This window comes from Lygodium microphyllum, chromosome 22, assembly GCF_053477565.2.
Source record: "Lygodium microphyllum isolate KBCC chromosome 22, Lygodium_microphyllum_v1.1.10, whole genome shotgun sequence".
Taxonomy (NCBI): Eukaryota; Viridiplantae; Streptophyta; class Polypodiopsida; order Schizaeales; family Lygodiaceae; genus Lygodium; species Lygodium microphyllum.
Window position 1 is genome coordinate 4074512 of NC_141156.1, and position 8922 is coordinate 4083433.

The window sequence follows — 8922 nt, forward strand, 5'->3', positions numbered from 1 at the left end:
GATACTTTCAGCCTATGTTGAGCAAGGTTGAGTGGAAAGCACAACTGATGCTGGTGAACATGTTAGGACTTTGTCTTCTCCTTCTCCAGCTACATAAAAAATACCTAATGATAATAACCCTCCACATCCAGGAGTTGGAAAGAAGGAGGCTGAGCATTGAAATGTGCTATGAGAAGCATGGAGTTATCACTGTTACAGTGTGTGCTTGTTTTGGGTTACAATGTGTTGTTTACATGGGCGCCAAAGATATGGAACAACAGGCTTCTGTCTTTAATCCGGTGCTGGATATGGATCCGAGGCTAGTTGTTGGTCTCTTTGACCTTCCGAGAGACGCAGATATTAGTATATTTGTTCTCCGTTTTGGCGGGGAGTGTGAACTCGTATGGTTGACTGACAAGAATGCCTTAGCTGTATTTTCAGATATTGCAAGAGCTGCAACTGCAATGCGACGAGTGGATCATGCTTCTGCATACAGTGGTGCTGTACGAGCATTTCTGCCCACCTCTGGATCAACCTCCCATGGATGGGGTTCTGCTGAAACTGGGGTAACCATAAAAGGCTCAGCACGTAGGAGAAACATTCAAGAGTCGAGCTGGTGTGAAGATGCTAATTGGGGGGAGAAAGGAGAGAAAAAGCGGAGGAAGTCACGAAAAGGAAGGGGAAAAGGAGACTAATTGGGAAAAGAGAATTCGAATGGCAAAAATGGCGGGCTGCGCCTGGATTGGAGAGTGGAGGAGTGCAGCAACTTACGGAAGAAGGGAGGATCGTGAGGATTTTCGAGAAAAGAACAGGGAAGAGGAGCAGAGAGAAAAACAGGCTTGCTGAAGAGAGGCTGAAGTCGATCAAAAGGCAGCCTCTATATCCGATTGTCAAGGAAATGTAATGCTTTGGCATGTGAGTGAAGACGATGGACAGAGAAAGAGAGGGAGCGACCCTGGCGACCCTGGCGTCGTCTAGGAAGGAGATGCAAGGCATGGTCCAGGGCTGGTTCTCAGGAGGTCCCAGCAGCGATGCCGCCGGGCAGCAGGAATAGCCCGCCTCCCTGCTTGCAGACTGGAACTCTTATGCTGCCACGCGATCTGGCTCCCAGCAGGTGTCCACCCTCGCCTCCCAGCTCAGCCTCGATCTGGAAGCTGCCGTTCAATCTGCCAACACTACTCTTCTTGGCGCCTTCAGCACAGGCTCCCATTTACTGCTGGATTCTTCACAAGCATGGCAGCTACAATCTATGTATCAATGGTTCTGCACAGCTATATACTCTCAGTAGTCTTCTCAGGAGTTCAAGTTTTTGCCTTACTGTACTATGTGATTTCATACTTTCCTGGGGGTTCAGCAGGAATGCGTTTCCTTTCATCCATGGTTACATCCTCTGTCTTGAAGTGCTTTGGTCGTGGACACATCCATTTACCTGTGGCTGCTGAAATTGGACAAATCATATGGTTTCTTACTGATTTTGTCCTAGTGCTTCCATTGACCTGATGCTACTTGAGCAGAAGTGCACAAAGAGGTCGGTTGCTTTTCAATGTGGACTTTGCCCTGACCTTTACTTCGATGAACGCGACGTCATCCACGGCATCTCCCGAACTCTCAACTTGGACTTTTACATGTTCCCTTCGTCCTCAGCTGTCAGAACTTCACCCTTTCCAGAAACTTAAGCTTTCAATTGCAGAGAGAAGGCACTGCAGGCAGATCTTTCGTGGTCTGTTGTGATGCTAAATGTTCAAACTAGACAATACTGTGGGTGGAACTATGTCTTGTCCTAAAGCCGACAAATCACTGTCCACCAGTGGGAGAATTAATCAACCAATCAGTGCATGCCTTTAATCAGTCGGCCTTGAACATTGGTAAAAGGATAAGAAATCATTTAGTGCAACTGATGCAATTCCGGGCCTTCAATCTGTTTCCTGCTCTCTCAAAATTAAAAGACACAGAAGGAATTTTGTTTGTCAAAAATGGATTTGCATTACAGAAAATATAAGAAAACAGAGAAATGTCCATCATTTGCAGATTCTGAAACCTGAAAGTATGATTGGCATAGGTGCTTAAGGTCTTCATCATGAAAAGAGCCTTTCAATATTGAACAGAAGTATGTGCTGTTCTGTCACAAATTGCAGCAGGAGCAACTAATTTCCACAGTCACAGTAGGATACAGCGGCTACATATGCCTTGAACTTTTAGTTGTGATATTGCCCTTTCCTTTAGCCATGAATCCATTCAACAAAAGTTGGAAGTTCTGATACTATTCAGCTTGCAATTAGCTTTGGTGGTGGCTACATTACAGGAGTTTTCTGCCAATGTCTCACATCTAACTGTCAATCTTGTGTCATTCCTAATCAACTCAAAGGATGAACAACTTGTTGTAACTGCTTTCATGTATGAAAGAGGTGATCACTACAATAAATGCTGAATTGAAGAACAGGGCAACTACCATGAATGAACATGCTGAAGTGAAGAATGTTTTTCTACTGACTGCAACTGTCAACATACACCTGAATGTAAACAGTTTATGAGATACTTCGGATTATTCTGAACATGAATTTCTTGTAACTCATTTGACAAGCAATATAGTGAACTTTGACATAAAAAATTTTGAGTTCTTCTTGTTAGTCTCTTCCATTGCTGTACCTTGAACCCCGTGTTCTGCAGCCCTTGCGCGATCTCTTTGACATTTCTGGTGAACCCGACGTGAAAGTGCTGCGTCATCAGCAAGATGGGAGACTCGCAAGAAGAGATGACAGATGATAATGTTATGAAGAACCTGTTTCAGTCATTTACCATGTATATGCAGCAGCAAGCTCATGCAAAACGTGACAGTGATGCTATGGATGCCTTGAAAGCTGTCCAACAGGAGATGAAGCAATTTAATGGCCAGCAAGTGTCAACTTACCTGCATTTGTATGAAGAAAAGATGAAGTTTTTTGGGGTTTCTCAAGATGTTTGGAGCCGCTACTTCTTGCGGATCGTGGTGCGCGCTCTTGAAGGTCGAATTGCAGAAATTCAAGAGGCACATGCAGGTTGGGCTAAATTTAAAAAGGCATTAAAAGATGAATATTTCCTGGAGGATACAGGTCTTATGAATCGCAGGAATTTTTTAGCATGGGTTTCTATGCCTAATAAGGGACTTTCTGTTACCGCTCTTCTGCGAGAGTTTGAAAGCCGTTATGATCAGTTGGATGGGACTGAACAGCAAGCTTTGGAGATGCAGAAAGTGGAGTTATTTTTGCAAGCTGCAGATGCTGATTTGCAGGAAAAGTTGGATGATCTTTTGGAAGATCAAGCTACTGATTCAGGTTTAAAGACTGAGTGGAGACATGTCATTGATGCTGTGAATGCTCTTGTCAAGAAGCAGCGCAGGAGAGTCAGATTGCATCGAAACACAGGATCAGTTCCTGAAAAATCCTTGGAGACTTCTTCTTCTACCCCTGTTACTTCTTTGCCTAAGCCTACTCTTCCTGTTGTGAATCCACCAGTTCCTGCTGCTCCAGTGCCCTTATCTGTAGATGATGTTATTAAAGGCTTGGCGGATTTGACGATTGAAGCAGTCAAAGCTGAAGTTGGTAAGTTAAAGGAGCAACTTATGTCAGTACCTGCTGTAGCACCTGCTCCAGTGACTGCTTTTCCAGCTGGTCAAAGAAAAGGGCGACGATGTATTTGGTGTGATAGTACAGAGCACCAACACTGCAGAGATTGTGATGCTTTTCAGGAAGCACGTAAGAAGAATGTAGTGTTCTGGGGACAAGATGGGAAGATATGGCTGACAGAGACTGGCGCTCCTCTTGACACGAACTTTGGTAAGGGAGGTATGAAGAAGCTTGTTGATGATATGGCTGCACGATCAGCTTATGTGAGTGTTAGAGGAGATGCTTCAGCTTTTGGAGTCCAGCTTGAGCAGAAATCTGATGGAGACTCTGCTTTATGGTCTTCTGCCTTGGAGATAGCGAGAAGAGGGAAAGTTCAAACTTCTACTATGACTTGTGTGGGCTCTAGCATCCGAGGAGAAACAGGATGGGATTCTCCTGTTGACAGGTATTCTATTTTTGCTTATATTGCTAAAACGCAGGGTTTAGATGCCATGGTTGAGGAAAAGAGAAGAAGAGATGAGGAGGGTCCTAGCTCCTCCAAAAAGACTAGAGGGGGTGACTTTGTTTCACCACCTGTTACAGCTCCACCTATGTCAAATTCTCCAACTCAAACAGGTTCCGATCAACCAATGGGAGACAAGCAGAAGGAAAAGAAGCAACCAAGAAAAGAGCCAGGATTCAAGCTCTTGTCAGACCTTGATATGAAAACGGATATGAGTAAGATTTTTCATGAAAGAATTTTGAATAGTGAAGTCACTTTTACTGTTGGAGAGGCTCTTGGGATTGCTAGAAGAGAAATACAGGATCAGATGCAGAATCTTTTGCGGAGGAAACGGCATGCGATGGAAGGACCTGCTTTACAGGGATTGTGGCATGGAGCTCTTGGAGAAGAGCATGATGATGCAGCGATGGTTGAGAATGCTTCTGTGGAGAAAATAGTGCAGCCTATGCAGTATGAAGATGATGAGTCCCCTATTCTCATTCCTCGCAGCCATTTTTCACGAAGTCATTGGGCTAGAGCAACCACTGAGACAGTGGTAAGGATTGGAGAGAAACAAATTCCCTTGATCGCTTTGGTTGATCATGGTTCTGAAATTAATCTTATTGCTCGAGGTGTTTATGAGAGTGGCAAGTGGCCTATGGATGCAGAGCATGGCTGGCGCATGAGAGCCGCCAATAATACTTCTGGTGATATGTATGCTGCTTGTCCGAGTATCAGAATTTCTATTGGTAATGTTGAAGAGGATTATCATTGCTTTGTTCAGGATTCATGCTCTTATCCGATTATTCTTGGACAGCCTTTCATTACAGAAGCAAGAATGGAAACAAAAGTGATGGATGACGGGTCAGCTTATGCGCGGATACGCAGTAAAGATGGTATGCGAGCTGTTCAGTTTATGACTGTTGGGGTAAATCATCCGAGAAACAGGGACTCCTTGCGTGAGGCACCACTACCTGCGAAGGAGTTGGATTTTCATTAGGTACCGCTGTCTTGCGAGACGCCAGTGGTACGGAGCGGAGAAAAGAGGAGATCTCGCCTCCTGGCAGCCAGTCTTTCTCCAATAACTTTGTTGGGTTTACTTCAGATAGTTCAGTAAGTTATCAGAAAATTTCAGATTTGCCTAGAGCTGCCAGGCAGTACATTGGTCGTAAGGAGAAAGCGTTGAAGAATGCAGGTATTTTGCAAGCAAAAGAGCATGTAGATGGATTGTATGAAGAGATGTCTTATGCAGATACATTGTTTGAGATGAGAGCAATGCTGAAAACTTATGTATGCAAGGGTTCAAGGATCATACCTGTGCAAACCTTGGATATGTTTCAGGAAATTTCTGGTTTTATGCTGCAAACAGAGTTAGAGGCTGAGAAAACTCAGCAAACTGAATTTATGGCTGATCTTGATCAGCTAACAGAATTGCAGAGGGCTGAATCCATTCAGCCAACAGAGTTGAATGCAGAAAAATTTCTGCATACAGAGTTTCAGGATGCGTCTATGCAGTCCATTGAGCCGAGGGCTGAATTCATTCAGCCAACAGAGTTGAATGCAGAAAAATTTCTGCATACAGAGTTTCAGGCTGCACCCATGCAGTCTATAGAGCTAAAGGCTGAAATTTTTCAGCCAACAGAGTTGAAAGATGCTGAAAATTTGCAGAAATTGCAGCAAAGGAAAGAGTGCTTGAATGATGCCAAGGTTGACACAAAATATAAAACAGTTGATAAGAAGGTTAAGCCGGTTGCAGGCCCGCTTCCTTCTGATAGTGATGAACAGATTGAAAAAGCTATGAAGCAGCCTATGTTGAGGGATCCTGCAAATATTGGACATAAGTTTTCAGGGCTGAAATCTGTCTTTGCTGTTAATGAAGTCATCATAGTTGGGCATATGGTTGGATATTATGGCAGAAAACCTTCTCCTGCAAAGGTGGATACCATAAACAGGATTGCAGAGTATTGCTCAACTACTTCAGAGGTGCGGAGATTTGTGGGAGCTTGTGTATTTTACATGATTTGGATTCCTCATTTTGCTCATATTGCAGATGTTCTCTATCAGCTGCTTCGAAAGGGGCAGAAATTTCATAGGGATGATGAAGCTGATGGAGAAACAGGTTTACTAGAATCAGAAGATGGACTTGACCTGTTTGTGGACTTGAATGATCCTGGATAGTTGGCACATCCGGAGGAAGCGCAGGTTTAGAGGGGGTGGATGTCGTATTGCTGCGCATTCAAAGTGTGTAAACCACCCAAAAGTTGTGCATGGGATTTGGTACTTTGTACATACTTAGTTGTTGTGATAACATTTATTTTATGCGTATATGTATAGTGGGGAGGAGTTGGAGACAAAAGTGGCGAATATGATGAGATGCTTTCAGCCTATGTTGAGCAAGGTTGAGTGGAAAGCACAACTGATGCTGGTGAACATGTTAGGACTTTGTCTTCTCCTTCTCCAGCTACATCAAAAATACCTAATGATAATAACCCTCCACATCCAGGAGTTGGAAAGAAGGAGGCTGAGCATTGAACTGTGCTATGAGAAGCATGGAGTTATCACTGTTACAGTGTGTGCTTGTTTTGGGTTACAATGTGTTGTTTACATGGGCGCCAAAGATATGGAACAACAGGCTTCTGTCTTTAATCCGGTGCTGGATATGGATCCGAGGCTAGTTGTTGGTCTCTTTGACCTTCCGAGAGACGCAGATATTAGTATATTTGTTCTCCGTTTTGGCGGGGAGTGTGAACTCGTATGGTTGACTGACAAGAATGCCTTAGCTGTATTTTCAGATATTGCAAGAGCTGCAACTGCAATGCGACGAGTGGATCATGCTTCTGCATACAGTGGTGCTGTACGAGCATTTCTGCCCACCTCTGGATCAACCTCCCATGGATGGGGTTCTGCTGAAACTGGGGTAACCATAAAAGGCTCAGCACGTAGGAGAAACATTCAAGAGTCGAGCTGGTGTGAAGATGCTAATTGGGGGGAGAAAGGAGAGAAAAAGCGGAGGAAGTCACGAAAAGGAAGGGGAAAAGGAGACTAATTGGGAAAAGAGAATTCGAATGGCAAAAATGGCGGGCTGCGCCTGGATTGGAGAGTGGAGGAGTGCAGCAACTTACGGAAGAAGGGAGGATCGTGAGGATTTTCGAGAAAAGAACAGGGAAGAGGAGCAGAGAGAAAAACAGGCTTGCTGAAGAGAGGCTGAAGTCGATCAAAAGGCAGCCTCTATATCCGATTGTCAAGGAAATGTAATGCTTTGGCATGTGAGTGAAGACGATGGACAGAGAAAGAGAGGGAGCGACCCTGGCGACCCTGGCGTCGTCTAGGAAGGAGATGCAAGGCATGGTCCAGGGCTGGTTCTCAGGAGGTCCCAGCAGCGATGCCGCCGGGCAGCAGGAATAGCCCGCCTCCCTGCTTGCAGACTGGAACTCTTATGCTGCCACGCGATCTGGCTCCCAGCAGGTGTCCACCCTCGCCTCCCAGCTCAGCCTCGATCTGGAAGCTGCCGTTCAATCTGCCAACACTACTCTTCTTGGCGCCTTCAGCACAGGCTCCCATTTACTGCTGGATTCTTCACAAGCATGGCAGCTACAATCTATGTATCAATGGTTCTGCACAGCTATATACTCTCAGTAGTCTTCTCAGGAGTTCAAGTTTTTGCCTTACTGTACTATGTGATTTCATACTTTCCTGGGGGTTCAGCAGGAATGCGTTTCCTTTCATCCATGGTTACATCCTCTGTCTTGAAGTGCTTTGGTCGTGGACACATCCATTTACCTGTGGCTGCTGAAATTGGACAAATCATATGGTTTCTTACTGATTTTGTCCTAGTGCTTCCATTGACCTGATGCTACTTGAGCAGAAGTGCACAAAGAGGTCGGTTGCTTTTCAATGTGGACTTTGCCCTGACCTTTACTTCGATGAACGCGACGTCATCCACGGCATCTCCCGAACTCTCAACTTGGACTTTTACATGTTCCCTTCGTCCTCAGCTGTCAGAACTTCACCCTTTCCAGAAACTTAAGCTTTCAATTGCAGAGAGAAGGCACTGCAGGCAGATCTTTCGTGGTCTGTTGTGATGCTAAATGTTCAAACTAGACAATACTGTGGGTGGAACTATGTCTTGTCCTAAAGCCGACAAATCACTGTCCACCAGTGGGAGAATTAATCAACCAATCAGTGCATGCCTTTAATCAGTCGGCCTTGAACATTGGTAAAAGGATAAGAAATCATTTAGTGCAACTGATGCAATTCCGGGCCTTCAATCTGTTTCCTGCTCTCTCAAAATTAAAAGACACAGAAGGAATTTTGTTTGTCAAAAATGGATTTGCATTACAGAAAATATAAGAAAACAGAGAAATGTCCATCATTTGCAGATTCTGAAACCTGAAAGTATGATTGGCATAGGTGCTTAAGGTCTTCATCATGAAAAGAGCCTTTCAATATTGAACAGAAGTATGTGCTGTTCTGTCACAAATTGCAGCAGGAGCAACTAATTTCCACAGTCACAGTAGGATACAGCGGCTACATATGCCTTGAACTTTTAGTTGTGATATTGCCCTTTCCTTTAGCCATGAATCCATTCAACAAAAGTTGGAAGTTCTGATACTATTCAGCTTGCAATTAGCTTTGGTGGTGGCTACATTACAGGAGTTTTCTGCCAATGTCTCACATCTAACTGTCAATCTTGTGTCATTCCTAATCAACTCAAAGGATGAACAACTTGTTGTAACTGCTTTCATGTATGAAAGAGGTGATCACTACAATAAATGCTGAATTGAAGAACAGGGCAACTACCATGAATGAACATGCTGAAGTGAAGAATGTTTTTCTACTGACTGCAACTGTCAACATACA

At 44.3% G+C, this 8922-nt stretch overlaps 1 pseudogene; it reads left to right on the forward strand.

Annotated features, from left to right (window-relative positions):
- The first annotated feature begins 885 nt into the window (after positions 1–885).
- Positions 886–1657, forward strand: LOC148016835 (uncharacterized; annotated as a pseudogene).
- The last annotated feature ends 7265 nt before the right edge of the window (positions 1658–8922 follow it).